We start from the raw sequence: 21,164 nt of genomic DNA on the forward strand, positions 1-21,164 counted from the left end.
GAATTTGTCGATTTATTCGGTTTAAGCTTATTTTTGAAACAATCATGCTTCTGCCTTCATTCGATATCCGTACATCGACTTCTTGTTACTGCGTAAAATACATCTGGTTTTCCCCTGAGTGTGCTAGAGCTATCTTGAAGCCAATATTAAAAGGTTTCATGTGCTCGAGCATCGAATCGTTTGACATAATCGTTGCATTAAAACCTATCGCTCTTAAATCTTGATTCAATTCGGCCGGATATGACTCCAGCTGTCCAGTGTTTAGCCTTTTCCCAAGGGTGACGTGGCGATCCTACCGAGTGACGTTGTTTTGCACGGTTGTATCGTCTGGAATGGCCTTGTTGTTCGTCACGGAGCGGTTGGCACTATTCGTACACCCTACGTTGAGCTATAGCCAAAGCTTTACGTAGTTTTGGCGCAGATCAGAACGGTGCTACAAGTTTGGCCACGGACTGGCATTTCACCGATAAAAGCTCATTGATTTGGCAACCGCTTTTTGACATAGTTTGATCAGAAGATTGCCAAACCGATACTCAGAAGTGTACTACTTACTAAGCCGCCAGCCTTTATTACCAGACTAAGCCTAGTTTAAGCTGAATTGAGTCGGCAGTCCATCTACTACTTATACTCGTAATGACGTATAATTTAAATATCGCTACACAAAAGAGAGTAGCTTATACCGCTCAATATATATGTATGTATATATATATATAGCCAACCATATGTTGCTCTTTTGTTAGAAAATGTGTAAGGGCATTTATTGATGCCCCCTTAAGCGCCATAAACAAAGCACTTTGCTGTACCAACACGCAGTTGGAGGTACAGTATCGATATCTCAGCTTAGAAACTCCGAACCATGCAGCAAAGGCTTGCTGTCATGTTCGTATATAGTTAGGACATCGCCGGGGATGGCCGTAGCAAAGCAAAAAGACAGTGTTTCCAATATACATTCGCTTGGGTTAAGTCTATCAACGTCCTGCGAGACATCTGTATGAGGCAGTATTCTTCTGCCGCCAGTGCTTGCCAGGTCGGTTTTCCTGTCTGCCCTTCAATCAAATACGCTGTTGATTAATCGTGTATCTCTGCTTCAACACATAGCAGACTGGAGTAACAAGGAGACGACATAACTACCAATACAATGGAATATAGAAACGTGGCACTAGAACGACATTCCAAGAGGCCGAATCGTCAGCTAATTTCACCCTGGCAGCGAGGCCGCTTTGTTCAGCTGCATTGTGGTGCTCTCTGACTACCGCCGACTGCTGAATGGAAGACATAAGGTAAGAAAACAGACCTGTTGGTAAGGAAGAATGGAGTCGAGTATTACGACGCATACATAATACAAATGGTGAGGTTCTTTCTCTAAACATTCGACACGCCATATTGTTTCTGTGCTAAACCGACAATTCAAAAAGCATAAATGCTCTCTTCAAGTCAAGCTACTTTGAGCTTAACAAAAAGTACTCTTATATAAGCAATATATATCGCCCATGTGTCCTGAATACATGCGTTCTGGAGCATTGAGCATGCAGATTTTAAAATGCCATTTCGACACTTCATATTACGGCGATTCTGCATTTGCATTAAGGCAACTTAGACTATTGTCTAATAGTCAAATTATCCAGCCTGAATGCTTTTTAGGAGAGTGTTCAGAAATATTCTGCTGGAGCCGTAAGGCGGTCTAGGCCAAGAGTAGGCCAACGACGAAATACTTAGAAAGCTCAAAAAATGAATAGACACTTATCACATTTTGCGCTTAAAATTTTGGGTAGTTATGGGTTGTTTCTTTCGCTGCCAGGGTTCCAGCAAATAAAATAGTTTTTTTGTAAATTAACTTGAAATTATATATCGGCAGTTATCCGAATAAGTATCTGAATGAACAAATGTTGAGTATAAAAAAATGCACAAATACAAATTTTGAGTATAAAAAATGCACAAATACAAACTTTGAGTATAAAAAATGCACAAGTATCCAAGTGAGAGCGTAAAAAACGCGTGAAGTCTCAAATTGACCCTAAGGCCTTGGGCAGTCAACTTACATATTTAGTAGACTTTAAGATAGGTCTCTATATATTACATAGTTTTGCTAAAACGTTAGTTTTATGCCAATGCAAGTTAGAATGCTCAATGCGACCTAAACAATGGATAATTTCAATTGGAAACTCTGGCCGACTTACCGGTACGGTCTTGTTCGGCCTATTCCTCATTAATCACTGCTATATATCGCTAACCTGTAGAACGAAAGAAGTACAAAGTTTATGAGCTGTCAAGGGCGAGTTTGAATATGTCCTGATTTTAAAATCAGGGCGTATGAACTTAGTGGTTTTTACATAAGAAATGTACTCGATAGATTGGCCCGTATAAGTCTGCGAAGAAGCACGTTTTCTCTATGCGACACGTGAAATGATGGCGTCCATAATCTGCGCTAACATTATTTTTCATCTGCGGTGCCATTTCATTGCGTATGTGCTACCTATTATATAAGAATAACTGTTCCGTACATAAGTCGAAAAATTTCTACTAGGAACTAGATAACATGCGTTGAACAGCTTGAAACGATGATTTCTATATTCTATTTAACTCGACCAAGGGAATCTCCACGCAAACAAAATCTCAGTAGCGTCGGTTCGTGACTTTTTCCAACTCCATTTTTATGCCCAGCTCCTCTCTGCCTGTTTCGAGTGCACCCTGATTTTTTTATCGTAAAGAGCGCTTGAGAAAAATCTACTGTACTGTGAAATTTTGTTAATGGATCGCAGCCTATCCCTTGCAAAAAAATAAGGTAGAGTGGTTCATCGTATGAGAAAGTATTTTATATTGCCTTCATCACTTTCTCTTAGAGGTGCACTTATCATAAGTTTGTTCATATAGCCTTGACGAGTAAACTTTTTTGAACCTTTGGGGTTTTTTCCTGAAAGTGAGTGCATAGATAATAATTGACTCTATTAAAATACCACAGATCGTTTCGGAAAAAGTCAGCAAATCTTACGAAGATGTAGCTTCATGCACTAATAGGCGTTCATCGTCCAACGTGCAACTACTAAAACAAAAAGCCTTTTGTTTCTCTAGAGAAACCATCGAACGTCAATTATATGTAGCGAACTTCGGTTATCGTGGTCGGTTAGTGCTAATAGCGGACCTGTACTCGGGTAGCCCTAATATTAGACCTGTAGGCGGAAAGTTTTATTCCAACGTTTATCAGGTCTGAAGCCGACATGATGTTAAACATAATTGCTAACTATAGAGAGCTGATATTATGACCACACGGTAGGTTAAATTTAAGTTCTAGGTAAGTGTTTTATTGTCATAACATTATTTCAAGCAATTTAAAAAGTCTACGTGGCTCGACAATCGTTCACTCTTTTGTCAAATTACTATTATTCGCCAAACCAAAAATTAATAACGATGTTGACTATTATTCCTTAGCTCTGTGTTTCGAGTGTTTCGTCCGGTATCGCCATTGAGGGTTCTATCCAAAGCCTGGCTCCCTGCACTAAACGCAGTCTGCCTATGGCCGGATTCGAACCTAGACTACAATATATCCTCAACGTGCTAAACGCTACGCAGTAAGCTATGATTATTTTATGACTAAATTACCTGCGCAACTCGGCATTAAGATTAAGAGATAAGAGAAAGAAATGAAATACCGCGTATGTTATTAATGGGAAAAACGATGATGAAAGATGACGAAGTTAATTAAGGCGAGATTAAGGCTCCTAAAAGTTGGAGCTAAGCCGGAAGTGAAGCGTTCTACGCCTGAAACTAGAAACCCCGTATGTCGAGTACCGAGACATCTCGCAGGCAAAGATTACAGGAAGATTTTAATGAGTTTTTATGTTGCGATTGAAACTTTCGAAGCTTTGTCACGGAATTAAGCAAGCGTGAAATTGGCTTCTTTGGTCGAGTAATACTGAATATAGAGTTACAAAGGTCGCTATAAAACAACACTTCACATAGATATGTGATCGGCGTGAACTCAACGACGAAGCTCGCCAGAGCAGTTTTTTCGCCCAAGTAGCTGGAACAAGAAAGATCTGATTCCAGTTAAAGCCAGATAGTAAAAAAAGTTAAAAAATAATTAACAATAACCAATGTCATTATTAGTTATCGACTCGTCGAGTAATAGCATTTAGTGTGGAGGAACGAATGATTATGAAGCCACATAGACATAGTTTCCTGGTCTAAATAAAAAACATTTTCTAACCGGAATTTCAGCTTTCCATAGTTAATAATCATATCGGCTTCAAAGCTGATAAACGTTGGAATAAACATTTCTGCTCGCAAGTACATCATTAACACTAACCGACTACCATAATGAACAGCTCATCAGCAGTGAATTTTGTTGACGGTCGATGATTTCTCTACTAAAAGAAATGTTATATTTTCCTGACCTCGGACGCGGTGGGCGGCCTTTAGTAGATCATTATATTTATTATCAGTCTGTATTTTCGTTTGACTCGCCGCCCCTTTCCGGGAAGACTTGTGCAACTGCGATACGATTGCCGGCTGCAACATGCATTCAGTTATAATTTTTATATCTCTAAAATATATTAAAAAAGATATTAAATCTATGCAGAAAAACTGCAGCAAACGTTTGCACGTCTATTGGTTGTAGCAAATAACTAGTATTTAGCTAAGCTATCTGTGCCGCTTCATCACAAAACCCCGTGCCTCACTAACCGGATAGACAAAGCTGCAGGCAATAAATAACCTGCTCTTCCAAAAGTCTTCAATCTGACTCAGAACCCATATTTCGCGTTCTGTTGATCTCGACAACTTCGAACTGCTGGCAAAACGTCTAAAATTTTCTTCTGCAAATCGCTGATTGGCTTATTTTGCAGCCCGTCTGCCGTCGATGTCAGAACCACTTGCGCAAAACACCTCCCCGATCGTCTTCGCTAAGATGTTCAGAAGTGGAAACTTCACCAGGTCATTCTTTTTGCGCTTAGGAACGTCTCGGCGCTGCTTTGTGCGCGTACACGGATAGATTGACAGGTGCATTTTTATACGTAGTTATCTATATATCTGATAGCTTCTAAACACTATTTTTCAGGAATGATACATTTTAGATCCCTGCGTTTGGGAAAAGAACGGAAATATACTTTACAAAGCATACTGTATAGTATTTATTTAATATTGAATCAACTTGATTGAAGTTTGCATTGTATGCAGGTATTAACGAGTATATTGGAGAAACTACAAAGGCTCGATGTCCTTTTTTTATCGCATTTTTTATCGATTTTATAAGTTAATAACCGGTAATTTATCGATTGTGTTGACCTTGAGATAGCATTTAAACTCAGACAGCCTCTTCATGCAAAAGCTCTTGGCAAAAGCATTTGTCCGCTATTGCAACATTTAAATAGTTTGCAAATTTGCATGCCCATTTCGGGAGTATAAACAATCATTTTCGGTTTTATATATTACTAGATATTTAGTAGCATTTCAGCTGAGTTACGTCTTTTTGACTATATGAGAAACTATAAACACTGTCAGATACTATATAGTACACAGTTAACAGTGGTCATCACGGATATAATGCTACACTATTGCCTCATGCGGACGTGTAAGCTGGAGACGGCCGTTTGCATTTGGAAAATCATCGTCCATAGGATACTTAAAACTTTCTATTCATGTACGTCTTTCGTTTCATCCCTAGAAATGCAGATGTATCAAGAACGTACATTAGAAAATATAAAATTTACACAATTTTTCTAATAACAATAACGTTTATAAAAGCAACTCGACGATATCAAATGTATACAAAAAAAAAAGCTAAATTTTGATGTCAAATTGTGTTACGATCGTAATCTCAAGTCCAACAGCGTTATCTAGCAGTAGCTAAATGAACTGAAAGTTCCATTACAATTAATCGGGATTTCAGCAGAAACACAAATTCCGATTCCAGTATTATATCAGCAATTCTTAACTAGTAAGGTTGCGTTCTTTTTGTAAGCGGCGTAAGAACTTCTGCCAAAAGGGGCTTCGAAAAGATGAAAATATATAATATATAAACAAATAAGAAGATCGTTCTTTTTTTTTCTGGAAAGCTATAGATGCTAATAACAAATAAAGAAACTGCTTTTCCTCTGTCACAAGCAGAACACTATTATATTTTATGTTAATGTTAGTTTTATAAACAGGTCGCGTAAGTTCAAGCTTTTCCTATAGTGGTTCAAAAAGTGAAGTCAATGCGACAGAATTTGATTAAGATGATTAGTTTCCAGTGGCATTTCTGTCTAATTGAAACTTATTATTGTAGAAACTTGTTATGATCTAATTGCTTTCATCGGCCTCTAAATAGTTGTACACAAATACTGCCGTGGTTTCCTAGAACTGAATTAAAGGTAGCTAACCTATCGCTGTTATAATCGTTCACCTAAAGGCCTGCTGAATACTTTCTCCAAGATGTGGTCCATCTTGTACTTACCCATTCTAACTTTTTCTCATTATTTATTATCAGAGAAAAGAAACTTATCGTCAACAGCGGCATGAGCAGGTGCCCAATGGAAATTTATCGAAAAAAGACAGTGAATGAATTTATTGTATTACAAAAGAATTGTTTATGCGGTAGTACGTTTGTGTTGGAACGTTTCTACTAGAATTTAGTCACCGATCAAATCATACATATTCCAGCATCGCTTAGAAACCATTACTGAAACAGTGTGCCAAAAGCTATACAGGATTCTATAGCCTGCGTCATTCCTGGAAAGTATGAACCAGTATCAACAAAATCTAAATTGTTTCTTAACTATTATCCTTGCGCCGCCGATATGCATACATAGCTAGCCTTTTGGCATTATTTGCAAGAAAAATCGTAACCTTATAGATGTAGATATTTAGTTACAAATTCACAGAAATTATCTGTAATCATTGCGATAGCGATGATTTTATACACTTCGTATAGTTCATTGATTGTAATGGCTTGGACGTAAGTATAACATTAAAAAATTGTGCGTAATAGACAACGAATTAATTATTTTTATCAACGAATTATTATTTCGGTTTCAGCAGTTTACAGTGTACTCCGAATTGGTACACTATAAAACAGTAAATCAAACGCCGAAGCAAACTCGTACCGTAAACGATCAATTGGGCATGTTTTTGTAAAGAATCAAATAAAAGAATAAACAATGACGGTTTTCAAAATAAAGAGTGCATCGAAGGACGGCGTTATCTGCTACCTTCGTGGTGATCGCTAACGCATCGAAGAGTCTAAAATCTCAGTTGTAAACTTTTTTTTTTGGAACAACTGACAAATATGTGATGTACAATGTAGTCAAAACGTAAAGCTATAATATGGCCATTTTACGTACTTGGCTTCGTTATCGCCTCATGTCTATGGGAAACGAGATGTCAAAGATTCTCGTTGATTCTGTCGGCAGCCTCTCCTAGTGCTAATAAACGCCATATATTTTATGGTTTTCAGATACCAAGATATACGTTAATATGCCATATTACCCAAGCATCATAGGATTGGACGCTGTTACAGCTGCATGACAGCACATCCTACGAAGCTTGATGGCCTCCTGCGAAGTAATTGATTAGGTTTTCATGCATTCACGATCCTCAGTATAGCTATAAACAAGGGCAATAGACGATTTTTCTATAGTAGATGTCTCTGACTGTTTGTAGACGTTTGCGGAGGCGAATAATTATTAAGGACCTAGGAGCGATTTAGGCCCTGTGATTACATAACGGTCCTTCCTGCCTATATCAGTTTGTCGTATCCGTCGTCCAAGTCGGAAGTATAGACGTATTGCAGTATCTTTAGAAAGTGCCACTTTCAGCAAATAGTCCGGTTTTAACCCGATAAGCGGGATCAGCCTGCTGGATTCTATGATCATGCCTCATTGATAGACATCTGATAAACGAAATGTTTGCTTGCCTGACGAAGTATGATAACACAGGAAGAAATGAAAAAATGTGCTGGCATTTTCCATGAATAACGTAGAAGCCGGAAAAGAAGAGGGATCGTCCAGAGAAGTAATGTTTTCGACGTTGTTTCGTTACAACAATGATTGTTCTTCAGAGCTGGAGTGCTTCTCATATACATCATAGCATGGCAGATCGTTTGCTTGAATAGAAAGTATAAAGGTACTTATGTGAACGAAATGTCGTAAGTTATTAGTTTCAGTAAATGAGGCGGGAACACAAGTCCTTCCGTTCTTCATGTTTTCCTTGTCGCTTGTATCCTGACTGTTTGTGGGCCCCTATGTATCATTCGATATGATTTCACTCTGCTTAATATCGATTTCAGACTCTAGAAGCAAGGGTTTTTTACATTCTCTGTTTTGTTCTTTGCCGAAGTCAGACAACTGAGAAAGCAATACGGAGTGCTCTTGGCATCGCTCTCCGACCATCTTAGTCTGTACTCAATGGGCTAACAGGGTCTAACAGTCTTAGAATTGAGAAGAATTGAGTTGCGTGACTCACATAAACGCACTCTTTTTTATAAAACCCATACACATATCCCCATCTCAGAGAAATTTCTGCGATTCGTTTGTTTGCCTCATTGCTACCTAGATTTCTACAGTTTTTGATCTAGTCTTTTAAACTCAAGCTGTCCACCCAAAGGCTGTTGGATATTTTAGGAAGGCCACATGTTTTATAGCTGAGGTTTTGCAAGAACTCGACCATATAGCTCAAAAGCTTAAACCACAATTGGGTTCAGGTAACTGTATAGCAAGGATGCCTGGAAGTACCAATAACATCCATTACATTTTTCTTGCATTTAAACTACTGTATCGGTCAACAAATTTTACATATGCATACATCTTCCTCCTAAACGAATACAAATCCCGTTTTACTATTTCGAATGAGATTGACCTGTATTTGAATTTTATCATAAACAGGTTGCCACGTATATTTATATATTACAAAAGTCTCCTGAATGTTCTAACACAGGTTCAGGTACTGCAGACGACGCACGCACACGCCAGCTTGCGTGACTTAATTACAATGTACTATTACTTAGCATAGTGGTGAAGAGTTCATCATGCGCTTAATGAGATTATAACATTTTTGTTGTAGATCGTTCGTTCCAGCTTGCTCAGTAAGAAACTCATAGTGAAATTGAGCATGGAAAATCTCTGCCATTGGAAAAATCACAAATGTTGTCCTGCTGTCATTGACAGCCATTGGATGGAACTCTGGCTGCAACGGCACACGCGCGGTAAAATTCCAAATTTGTCCTGACAAGAAATGTCCCTCATCAGATCTAACATTATTATTTTAAACATAATTGGAACCTAACGACATGAAACGTACCCTCGTATATGTCTATGTGTAGATGCGTAACATTATTTTATCCGCTGCTGATGTTCTCCTCGCAAAAGTCCTCGCAAGTCTAATCAGGTTGTGTCTCGAACAATCCTGAACTGTCCTGCTTTCATCTTCCTGAATTGGCGTTGCGTAAACTTTTTATAAGTTATTATTTTTACGTTTCTTGTTTGATTCTATACCTACCTTCATCATTTTAGTTTGCTGCCAAGTGTCTAGGCAAAGAAACGCGCAGAGTTGTAACACTTCAAAAAATCTACAAGTAAACAACACTCGACTTAAACTGTTCTAATTAGAACGCTTATACGGTCAGTTTGTGAAATATAAGCTACCTAGTCTGAATCTGTGTGGAAATCCATAGTACGACAAAACGCTTGACAGGCGTCGATCTAATTCTACATGAGCTTAACTCATCAAGGCACGCTATACGCAAGCTAAAAGGGGCTACGTTCTACGGGTCCTGTTTACGAACGAATAACTATTCTATGGACCCGAAGATTGGCCGCATTCCGAAATTTAAAAGAGCGAAGAAGAATGAAAGACAATTCTTGAATCTATTCCGGAAAAAAATTACATTTTTAATGAGGCCATGAATATAAGAACCATCTATCTTCCTTACCTCTGAAGTCTGAACAAAGATGCCCGGCTCATGTTCAGCCTCGTACGAATTTCGCAAGCTGAAGTGTTAGGCAAATTACATTTATATATAGTTGTGATGTTTTATAGTACTGGAATTGTATCATACATATTGCACGAGCGAGGAATCAGTGTAAGGTATGTATGTCGCCTACAGTTTCAAACTTGAAAGTACAATTCCTCATCATAGTCGATTAATGAACAATGGTTACTTACTAATTTTAGGGATCCAATCATTTTCATTGCTGGGTAACGACGTTCGATGGACAATATTCATTCTCTGACTATGGGCTGGAGAATTAACATCTATAAGCCCGCTGAAACTAATAGGCACAGTGAACTCACGGAAAATCGTGTGTATTCGCGTAATATATGAGTTAAGCAAAGAAGTTTGTCAAAGACGTCGAGATCAGGAAATCACCGCTTTCAGACCAAGAGCCCTGTGTATAGAGAAAAGGCGCGTGTTAAGAAAGTAAGGTTGGATAGTCATCTTGAGATGTCAATCGCAAAATGATTTCTCTGTTGGTCATAGTAAAATCCTCAATGGAACAGCGGATATTTTTTCTCTGGTTATGCTGACAAGTGTATGGCGCATCAATAAAAATTAAAAAAAACTCTTATCGCACTCAGCCTGCCGTCTCATTAGATAGATGTCGAAAAGTGCATGCTCTTATGCTTATTCGGATTCATTTCTGTCAAGGGAATTACCTTACTGATTGTGACGTAGATGGCAAGAAGTAAGTATTGAAAATTATGCGTGTTGTTTTCAAAACAGTGTATAAAATTTATTCAGCCATATATGATTAGTATGACAATGTATTGTTCATGGTAAACGTATCTGACCACCAGTCCATCTGATACAACCAGGACATTTGAAATGGTTAAGCTGCCGACCATGTCGCCCATTAGCATTAGATCGCATTAGACCTTTTACGTGACATCGCTCTGCACTAACGGTAGCCGAGAGCGTACGCTGGAAATTAACTTAGGATTAATGGCATTAGTACTTGGCGTATGAAGGCTCCGTCGCTAACATTGCAGAGCATTCGCGTGAAAACTCGACCACATAGACCGACTCAGCTGAATTTGCCATATCTTTTGAAAACAGAAAGTTGATGACCACCACAAGATCATATTCATCGCTCTCCGCAAACCTAAACGGATACATGACAATAGTTGTACGCTGAAAGTGTGCATTATATATCAAACAAATTCACTTGACAACTATGCCTTAATTAACAGATCCAAGAATTACAATTATATCTGGCACCGAAACTAATACAGTACAAGCAATAATTTCATCGAAGACATGCCTCTCAGCTTCGTGTTTCACGTCTGGTATTCCTGTGTGGCATCCCACCAGACGGCTGGCTCTCAGCACGAGACGAATCGTATGTCTGTGGTCGGATTCGAACCTATGCCACAACGTGTTTCTAAGGTAAGCATGCAAATGCATTACATACTAGACTACCACGGGTGAAGGCATACCAAAAAAAAGTTGGTAGACCATTCCTACCAACCTTATAGTTCGGTGATGTTCTCTCCTTGAACAACTTGAATTACCTGCTAACCTGCTGTTAAGAACTGAAGCAGCAAGTTGCAGTAAGTTTCAATGCAGAAGCACGCCGCATTTCCTATATTGTAAATAACATTTTATATTTATCTTTTACATGTGCATTCACACATTGTACTAAATGTGTTGTGTGGCAGGGGGCCCGAGCTAGCGGCGTTTCGTCTTTCAGCCAGAAATCCAAATATATATTTATAAACATATTCGCTCAAATAATTAAAACCTTGCACTCTATACATCCCCTAAAAGGAGGGATCCTGGGAAAGACGCCACTCGGTCTTCGAAAGCCCGGAAGGAGTAGCCCTGGTCCGCTAGTAAATAGCTTAACGAATCTTCGCGTTCGTCCAGAAAAAGATTTCGAGATTTGTGAAAAAAATGCGAAGGATAATAAGTACTACTCGGTTCGCCTGGGGCCACGTCAGGATCTGTTATGTGCATCTCGATCTTAATGAATCCAATGGGTAGAGTAAAATTTTTATTTTTTATTTTAAATTTAAACACCAAAGAAAACTGAAAGTACGCAAGGCGTGTTTTCCATTGACAAAGATTATCTTGATGTTTAGTTTATCTCGGATAGGAACATGCACATATTGAATTTACATTGTTGTGTAAGCTATAGCTGATATTCCGTCGAATAATATAAAGCTAACGTAAATAATAATAATGGTAATTAGATAATAAATTATTTGAATTACCATTATTACTATGAACGAACTTGCAACAGGCATATCCATATATCATTTCATATTATTATCTAACATTTTCCGGAATCACCTCTGTCTAGATATAAAAGCTAGGATCTGTCCCCACTAGAGATCTAGCCGGCACAGGTCTTGCTGGACTTATTCGAGGTTTCTCTAACAGACCTATAAAACGGCATAGCAACTAAACAAACCGCTGTTAACCTTAAACATAATAATTTCCTTATTTCTTCAATTCCCTATTTTTCTGATCATTAATTTTTGATAATATCCTTTTCGTACGCTAAAATTTGAACTAGCGCGACCGCTACCATATTTGTTAGTTGTGGTCTCGCCAGAGATTCGCATTAACCGCGCATAGCAGACGCCCCTCACATGCGCCTCGTAAACTGGAAGACGACAATCAAGGTCAAGCAAATTTTCTGCGGAGAAGTTAGTTGATGGGTGCGCGCAGCATAATTAAATTTATTATCGTTTAAAATTGAAATTACGTAACTACATTTGCATAAACAGTTTATCATCATTGACGGCCAGAATTTCGGAAAACAGAATTTTGATCACATCCATAAATTTCAACGTTATCACTTAACTCTGCTTTGCTAACATTGCAAATGAAAATCACAGCCCATATGTGGAGATCTAATAAATAAGCAGATGCATATAAACGATCCGTACGTATGACCCTTAGGGAGTACCAGTTATCAAAATTTTATTTATATATGAGTAAACTCCCTGTAATAATTTTTTTATGACATATGTTGCATAGTAATATTCATTAGCCGGTACTATGTGCTACACAAACTATGTGAAATGTATAAATAAATAAATTCGCTTTCAAACAAGTTGTAAAACTTGCGCAAGAACGCATTGCGAAAAAGCATTCAAAAGTACGACACCAAGACGAAGCTACTAGAATTAAGATACATCACAAAGTTCCATCGATAGGTGATTTTTGTTACGTTCTATTGAGCGTTTCATAAAATTCGGATGCTAAATATTAAGCTGAACAGAGGAAACTGTTCCGGTTTTCAGAAACAACGAACATTGCCATATCAAAACTTGGAACTAGTTCACGCCCACTTGATTATAGCATTATTTGCCCAATGCACGCCTTACATATAGCTTCTGAATAAAAATGTGTGTCACTAAGCTTGTCAACAAGCAGACAACAAAACGTGTGTGAAAGACTGACAGAACGATTAAACGATTGTTTGAATCCATATCGACTCCCCAAAGCTGTCCACCTTTCCGACGATAGTTTCACAAAGTGGATTATCACAGTGATCTATATAGGGGCGATTCGGGCATTATTATCACAACAGATTATCTACAGAACCATTGTGGCGATACCTCAACAGCATATGGGTCCCCTGTGCACTGAATAGAACAAACGCACTGCCCTGTACCTGAACCTTGCGATTTTTCGGCGATTTTGTTTCCTCTTCTACTGCTACTTGTTATTTTCTAACTCGTACGTTTAACTCGTCTAACGGAACGTACAGAAGTTAAATTATTCTGTTTGCTTCATTTGATTCTCTAGTCAGTCAAACAGCTTTTTCCTTCAAGGGATAACAGACAGTGACTCTTTTGTACTCGTACTACCAGCTGTTATTAAATGCATTAAGCTACATGTTTGTCCTATTTGCATGAAGAGTCTGTTGTTCAGGTATACCAGAACAGTATGTTCGTAGAGTAGCCAGAGCGGCCGATCGGCGCTGTCAATCCAGTGAACCTTTTGTGGAAAAAGCTCGTCTGCTCAAATGCGTTTGCGGGTGCAAGCCAAAACAGCACATAGTGCTTTAAAGATGCAGATCTAAGATATATAGTTTGACAATTTGTAACTGGGCGAGACGAAACTGATTGTGACTTGTGTTCTATGCTCAGGAAAGACTTTCTTTGACAGGCTAAACCGAAGCCAATTTCGAAAACAGGAGTTGATTCGAAAAAAGGCCAATTTCGACGAAAGACTACTGCACACTAGATGTAGCTTATACAGTGAAACGAATGTGAATGTGAGTTGCAAGAATGAGGTCCTAAAGGACGTGCTCTAATTTGTCATCCAGCAATTGTTCTATCCCGCAACGCATCGTTCTATTTAAGAGGTACAATGGAAATGGCCCATAGACAATACGATGTCTCCCATTTGCTTCTGCAGCTTTGTTTTCAAAATAGGCGTTGACCTATTATTGCTTAAAGAATATCAAATGTAAAGGATATTAGCGATGCCAAACTGCTTACCATCGAACGCGGATTTGACAATTTTTAGCATACATATATCATGTATTGTAGATAATTAAATTTCTTGAAAATAAGCTTAGTATTACGTCTCGCAACTTGCTCGTTGGTACGGCCAAATCAGCGCATCGTGTAATATCTTAAATGCTTTAGATTGAAAAATCTATTGTATGTGTATAGATTTTCCAATCAAACTATTTCATTATGTATTGTAATGTCCTTATACCCAAATATTAAATTTGACAGCCAGCAGTTAATCATTAGATGCTAGATCTGCTTGCAGGTGTTGAAGGAATAAACAGACTTTGCCTGACGTGTAACAACAATGATTGCAATAGCAATTCATCTTTTGCCTCACAAAGGGAGCGTATCATTAAGCTACCGTAGGCCTCGGACAAAGGGAATTATTTCGACAGACTATATGCGGCCTACACTTATATATGTTAGCATTCGAGTGTCGTATTGACACTGACAGCACCATTGGAAAATAAATTGCAGACTTTATCTACTGTATGGCGAAAATGTTTTCTTTAGCAGTTGATGCCACCCATACCAGCGTAAGCATTTTGTAGCAACATGCACTTCGCTACGGCTGGATACTTGTTAGCGATCCCCGCATCCGCAGCTGCTTGGGCCCGCGCAAATCCTGGCAATAGGTGGACTGCCAGGAGATCAGATTTTAAGCAAAAACACGCCATTTCCACATGACTCAGTTGTATCTATAAATACTTCTTACTTAAAGTAAGAAATAAGTTGCAATGAGGAAACCTGAAGCAGATCAAACATTTAGCAGGCGTAACCATGCAGCGTGCTATGGGACAGAGCTCTACGAAGCAGCAGTTCTGTCGATGATCCTCGATGACTTTAAAAATAATAGATCAACAATGCAGTACGGATATCGTTGGAACTTGCAATTTTTTGTTCTGTATTAGTGCAGTAAACTAACGTGTCGTTTTGCACTGAAAGAACGGCGATAATCCTTCAGATACGCTGATTTCGGTTTTCACGAGGAGGGGTAAAAGTAAATTAGTGATTAGTTCTGATTTCTGGCGCGGCTAAGACACGCTTAACATGGACGTAGATTGCTCTTTTGGATCAGTGTACCAAGTGCACACTTCAAACTGGCCATTCTCTCCTTTGTTGTAGAGTCCATTAAAGAGTTCGAGTACATGAACACTTGTGTTTTTCCTTCGTCCATTGTCGTTGTATCCTAGAACAATAGGTGATCTTAAAGATAAGCCGGTGCTATTACTTGCAACTGTACACAGTTGTGTTGCTCTAAGAGTTTTTATGCATCTCGATTAGGTTCTTCTGCGCTCGTTCTTGTTGTTTTCGTCGACATTTTTGGCCATTAGTTGTATTGTCTTATGATCTGTGCTCCATGGTATATCCGCTATTAAGATACAAGCTCCACGTATTAGGTCGAGCTTGTTTATGTCTGCTGCCCTTTGTGATTGACGACTACCCAGGTAAAGTCCAGATGCAGTCTGCACAGGGCCCACTCGGCAGGTTTTTACTTACGACGTTCCAGCATGACTAGCCAAATTGCCAAGGCAGCTACTCTCAGCGGCTCAACTCATTCATCTTCAACCTATCGTTCCGACCCATTGTATCGTAGGCTGGCACCATCGCGTAAACCGCAGGAAATGTCATGCCTGTATTATCTGAAGAAGAATACTCACTATACATAGCGAGGTTCATTTCACAACACTGTTAGGACCTATTTCAAGGAACTGTGCGTTAAGGTACTATTAGAGGCATAAATCATTTCCTTGAACGAAGTATGCGTCGAACGTTTTTGCGCCAAAATATTATCTGCTTAATTTAGTTAAGCACGTTATATAAAGACAGATTTAATGTGCTAGAAATTGCAAGATAATTGCGTGCCTGCTAGCATACTTCCGTTGGCCACATTTTCCTGCACACGTATAATCGTAGTACGAAAGTATACAGGTTAGTAAAGCCGTGTGTTAGATAATTATTTCAATCGATTAATTTCAGTATGACCGTTAGCTTATAATAGATCAAATCGTTCTTTCGGTTTGGATACATTCATATACGTCATTGGCCGTAGCGTCGATGAGACATATGGTTAGGGCGTCAGACTCTGGACATATTCAATATTCATTTAGCAGAGTAAAGGTTTTTTCTACTCAATGCGGACATCCCTGTCAATCAATTTTCTCGCGGTAATTACTAACAAGCATGCAGGGTACTTAGCTCTTTGGCGTTGCCAAGCGAACAGAGTTTACCTTGTGGGAAAGGCTTTTGCTTCGAGCCTCGGGTCTGATTAACACAACTGACCATGCGTACATTCTAATTTTCTAGGAACCGTTCTCGGCACCACCGAGCGAGAGGTGGATTATTAACACTGCTTAGTATTAGTTTGCATTACAGCAACATTTGAGCGAATAATACTATTTAAAGTAAGTTCAGAAACTTCAAATTTCAGAAACTTGCAGACAGCTCTGGGTTAGTTTTGCCTTTCCCATATCATTTTGTTAGCAAACTGCACACGGTCTAAATGGAAAGCTATATAAACATAAGTCTGTGGACGGGGAACCTAATTGAGATGGTGGTATTCTGGGGAGTTTTGTTGCGTTGTCTCCGTATACTGATACGTCAAAATTCACGCTCGTGGTAACTGCAACATCAGTAGGACGTCTTACGATCTGCAGTCATGAAACCATCTCGATTATACATCTCAAAACATTCAGGGTACAATTCTCCCTTCTTTTTTTTATTTTAACCAATAATTATATTGCTGTTTGTCACGGCTTATTCCTCGTAAGACCTTTTATTGTCGACCTTGAAGAAAAATAGTTGTAGCTTTTTAAGCACGACAAAACGAGAGAACGCTTATTAAATAATTGGTGATCGTTTTGTGATAATTAACACAACTTGGCAGATGAAGCGATAGCGATCAATAAATCCTTATCCTTTTGAGGCAATTCTTATCTTTACCGATTCACTTCACCGGTGACTCAGTTACCATATTATATAATTTACGTTGTTGTAAATATTAAACGCATAACCAAACAAAATTGCTAATGACGATTAACGATTTTTAATAAACTTGCATACTTTATACGAATGCTATTGTGTTTCAGTGAAACTTTTTCACTTATTGACAAGTTGCTTTAACGGAATTCTATACTGGGCTCAATAAGCGTTTTCCCGACCCCAGAAGCTTCAAATTTTAAACGATTTTAATTGTATGCTAACATTCTCATAATTATATCGGAATCTAATAATAATTAAGAACATACTTACATTAGAATCTGGAGTGAATTTGCGCTGATATCTCTTAGCGCACACGCCTCGAAACGCGCTTACCACCAGTCCACTGTAAGAAAAGCTTACTGCTATACGTACGGTTGTTTTTATGCCTCTCTCCTGTGTCTAACAACTAGCACAGGTAGTAAAAACGTTCCAAAAAACTCCGCTTGGCCTCTAGCAGTGTCCTACAAATACCGTCTCTATCAAACGACACACAAAAATTATCATATAATCATTGTAAAATACTCGCAGTGTAGTAATAATGTATGCGGTTAACTTATGTTATAGCGGTAGCTCGCGGCCGCCAACATCTCACGAAGGGCAGGGTATCCTATCCATCAAGGCCATTTTCTATGATGTCCATCCATCGCAATGACTACTTCTGTACTCAGAAACCAGCAGCAGTAGCAAATACACTTGGCAAAATAAATTTCTATACGGGTGATGAAAGTTTCGCGCTTAATATTCGCTCTTAATACGGGAACCCCATGCAGGTTACAGCTGACAAGCCAACATTTCCGCTAAACGTCGCCTAACCCAGGTCTAGTACGCGTCTTTATTAAATTTTTGTAACTTTAAATTGCACAGAATCGCTGGCACCTAATCAAAAATATTACGACTAGACACACGATTGGCCAGTACAAATGCATGTCAAAAAATTTACATGAAGTTAAATTGTGAGCTGGCGCTATTAGTCGTTTTGCAGCCGAAGTAATCAGTATTACGTATCGTCATGAATTTAAGTCTAACTCGTATTTCAGGGAAATAAAACCTTCCTGATGAAAAATTGTTTGACCACGTCGTGTAACATGCAAGCCGATTCCCACTGATGGAATACACAACTTGGGTATTACCTGAATCCTAACAAGAATCGACAGTGCCAAGAGGATCTCGGCTGTATTTGCTTCCAGATGCCGTTTGTCGCAGTCCTATGTTATGAGCCATCCGGTGGAAAACTGGGACGATTCGTACATCGAAACAAATCCGTAGAGGGTATTTGTCGGTGTTATTTTTGTAGTCGGTCTCCCTTAATCTTGTTTCGTTGCTTGTTCGACAATGCGTTTCCTACGAGACAATACACTGTTCGTTATGTGTATGTTGCAGTACTTTCCTTTATCCGTTGAAAAATCTGGCTGCGTTTCTGAAATAAAAAGATGACGAACATCTAAAGCAGTTTGTTATGTTTCGTATATCAAAGCCAATGGACGGGGACTCATTTCAAAACTCGTACCGCACTATCTCCACCGCCCTGTGATTCTTGATTGGTATAAAAAAATTGCGACGGAATATTCCCATTAAAAATAATCCCATTTGCAGCATGATATGTATATTGTAACTAGTGCTTAAGAAAGATTCATCATTGTGAATCTGTGCGCTCTCAAATTCAACAATTTTCTATGGGTAATAAGACGAACTGGACTAGTGGTGGAAGCACGGTAGCCAATGGTACATGTAATAGTGCTATGCTAAACCTCTCAATAAAGCGTCAAACTATTTTAGCAGTAGGCAGCGAAAAATCGCTGAGACCTGCTCCTACCAGCTCCTGAATTTCCGATTGATATGATGTCGATACGCTGCGATTTGTCTTTCGCGTCGAACCTACACGGGTTATTATGCACGAACTTTACTGACAAATCGCGCGTTGCCAATTCAAATCAGAATCTATCTTCTATTGACTTGTCGGATCATGAGAACACGTTGTTCATTTATGCACAAAATCTTTATGGCCAGAATCGCTCAATGCAGGCCTCTAATGATTCGCTTATCATACGGCACCACAGCTAGGTCCCGCAGAGGCCCTGCTCGTTCAAAAGAATGATCTTAGTATATTTGAATTATTTCTGAGAATCGGAACTGGTCCTAAGATGTACTTTCAAAGGATTACTAAAGTTGACGCGCTTCTGCCGGTAGAAATTGACAGACCATTCAAATCATTTGCCCCTATATCAGTTCAGGGACCTTCTCTATTCTGTACCTATTGCCATCCCCATAGTGGGACTAAGGAAATTTTTTATTATTTGCGTCACCGAATAAAAAATACGATAGAATTCAACAGTACAAACGCATACTAACTTAGATCATAGCTAAATCTAGATAATTCGGAGTAAAAAACGTAGACTCAGTCTGCCTACATCTCGGCGATTATTTCATGTGTACCAAATTGAAGATTTCGCTCGACTTATTCGTGCAACCTTTACTCGGATCTCAGATTTTACAATGCCTTCATTTGCTAGCGTGGCAACGTCTTTTGAGCAATCCGACATAGCCGATGGCTTGTCAAGGAGATGTCAAAACAATCAGCTAGTAATGATTTGCTGCTAGATGCTATGCCAATGTTCTATACACTGTGTAATTTCAAAAGTGGACGGTGAGCTCAAAAAAACAGCACGAAGTTATGCATGTTTCGTATATATCAAAATGCCTCCATAATGGACACCGCGTCACGTTGAGAATTGGATTCCATACTTTTTTTTTTTATAGATATTACCAAACATCAAAACTATACCTCTGTACGCATACATATCTGTTTATACAAAGACCATTCAACGAATAACTATATGGTTACGTTCGGTAAAGGTAAGTGCGATTTGTAGTTTGCGGAAGTTTATTGTCCAACGAATCTTCCAGAAGATCGTCATTAACCTATTTTATAATAGGAATTCGATACTTCCCTGAACAGAGTGACAACGCATGTTTTACTAAGCTGATGATCAGCACCTCTTACGGAGAAACGGCCTGTATAGTATTAGCAAATTTGAAAGCACTAACAGCTGAAGGGGTTTCTTTTATGTTGTCGGGTAAGCAACAAAATGATCACATAAAAAAGGACAAAATAATATATATATATAATAAAATCCCTGTACCTCGGGCGCTATTACTTTGTGTGGCGGGGCTGTTGTATTTATAGCGCGTCGACACTTGCAGGAGTATCATCGTTTCAATAACTACTCAGGATACTACGACGAAAACACGATAGCTTGCTATGTTGTTCTACTGGCGTTCTGCTGGGATCGGTTTGACTTCAAGCCATTGGCCAAGAAATATCAACGAAGCACACATTCGTATAATATAATCAGGTCAAAACCAAATCGATCAATATTTTTGGAAATGTTCGCGTGGTATACATGTAAGAATGTTGCACACTAAACTCTTATTATTGTTTTCGAGTTAGTCAATATATTTATATAAAATACAGCCCTTTGAAAGTAATTAATAAAAAATACAGAAGGCAGAGATCAGAAATAAAGACTTGGACCCTCCCTAAAGGGTCTACGTTGATACTATGCTATAAACAAGGCAAACTAGTTTTCCAGTTCCATGTACCGGTCAATGCATATTTGGCTATCGCATTTTGTAGATGCATCAATATATGATTGAGGAATAAATAGCAGAATTCGTTAGTATGTATTCGTAATTAGTTCTTCCCTTCGCCGGACCTAACATCGCGAAACGGAGGAAAT

At 38.8% G+C, this 21,164-nt stretch overlaps 2 long non-coding RNA genes across 2 annotated transcripts; one reads left to right on the forward strand and one right to left on the reverse strand.

The window, feature by feature from the left end:
• Window positions 1-10,696: 10,696 nt before the first annotated feature.
• On the reverse strand, window positions 10,697-19,621 carry LOC111269626 (uncharacterized). Its single transcript, XR_002685863.2, has 3 exons — window positions 18,558-19,621; window positions 17,698-17,770; window positions 10,697-11,072 (listed from the first exon to the last, which is right to left on the reverse strand). It is a non-coding gene; the product is annotated as an uncharacterized LOC111269626 (long non-coding RNA).
• LOC111269625 (uncharacterized) lies at window positions 11,066-14,937 on the forward strand. Its single transcript, XR_002685862.1, has 2 exons — window positions 11,066-14,291; window positions 14,708-14,937. It is a non-coding gene; the product is annotated as an uncharacterized LOC111269625 (long non-coding RNA).
• Window positions 19,622-21,164: the final 1,543 nt, after the last annotated feature.

Source organism: Varroa jacobsoni, unplaced genomic scaffold (assembly GCF_002532875.2).
Source record: "Varroa jacobsoni isolate VJ856 unplaced genomic scaffold, vjacob_1.0 scaffold_1400, whole genome shotgun sequence".
Classification (NCBI taxonomy): Eukaryota; Metazoa; Arthropoda; class Arachnida; order Mesostigmata; family Varroidae; genus Varroa; species Varroa jacobsoni.